Genomic DNA, 1379 nt, shown 5'->3' on the forward strand with positions numbered 1-1379 from the left:
GTGAGGTGGTTGTACATAGTGGACCTGCATATAACAGCGTATAATAAATGCAAGAGTATGTCTCTAATTATAGATGGGTAATTAATAAAATTAAGCTGATAATGAGTAAAGAGGTTTTTTTGTATAAAATCAAGTATAAATCATGGACTGTTTTATGAATGGCTGGAAAAAGCAAAAGCCCCTCATTTATCTGAGTTACAGGCAGCCTTCTACTGCTAGACTTTATTTTAGGTTAAAACAGAGTAACCTGTAATTACCACAATCAAAAGAGATAGTATCTTTTTATAGCTGTAATAAATGCTTCAATTTTAATTAACAGAATTTAGCTTCAGATAATCCCAAAATTCCTTTACAGTTTGCACTGTTGATGTTATAACAGAGGAAATACAGATTTTCTTATTTTCTTAGTAGAAATGGCAAACTATTTTCAATAATTGGAAAATTAAAAGAATTCTCTGTGTTTTAAGTTGGATATGATTTGCAAAGATCAGATGAAATTGTGGGTTTGCTTTCCAACATAACTGAGGGAGGGGAAGAGGGAGGTAGAGACCATTCTTTAATGCCAAAGAGCCTCTTCTTCAGAAGGTGTTTCACAGCAAATTTATAGATACTTTAATGCAATCATTATTTTTCTGAAATCTCCAAAAAGATCATGGGATGGTTATTATCTGACCTGAGAGGCTGAAAGTTTCCCAAAACATAACTATATGTGCACACTTGAGCTCTCATGAAACAATCACTTTAAATACAGGAATTGGCTCAACATCTCTGGAATTTTTACCTTCCCTACCACGTATCATAACTGGGAGAGACCTTAAGAAAGACTTTCTGACAGACATGCTGTCAAACAAGAGTCCGGTGGACAAGAGTGAAGCTGGTTATTGAAAAGTTCAATTTTTGCATACAGAAAAGTACCTCATCCTTTCTGCAAGTTTCAGTACTCTGATGTAAGCACTCCAAAAGAGCAAGTGTGAAATTCTGTGGCAGCTTCATTTAACCTTGAAGGTTTAACCTGCTTCACTGCCTGAAAGCATAAAATATGCGCAAATCCTGCTGACATACAGATGCTGAATGTTGCTAAAGCTTCAACCAATATGCTTAGTTGTATTCGTTTCAATTATGACTCTTGCTCAATGTATGAATCCTAGAGTGAGTTTGGTACTTACATTATATTTAATACTCTTCTTTTGAGTTACAGACCTCTGGACTGCTGCATTAGTAGGACTGAAGCTGCGAGTTTGTTATGTCGAGGTTCTGATGCACCCAATTTGGGAATGATTTGGAATAAACACGTACTGAAAATAAGAAATACAATTTGAATGCACATTTTGTACTATCCCCCACTAACTTCAGGCTGTTCACAATTTATTATTATTATT

This window comes from Fulmarus glacialis, unplaced genomic scaffold (assembly GCF_000690835.1).
Source record: "Fulmarus glacialis isolate BGI_N327 unplaced genomic scaffold, ASM69083v1 scaffold48302, whole genome shotgun sequence".
Classification (NCBI taxonomy): domain Eukaryota; kingdom Metazoa; phylum Chordata; class Aves; order Procellariiformes; family Procellariidae; genus Fulmarus; species Fulmarus glacialis.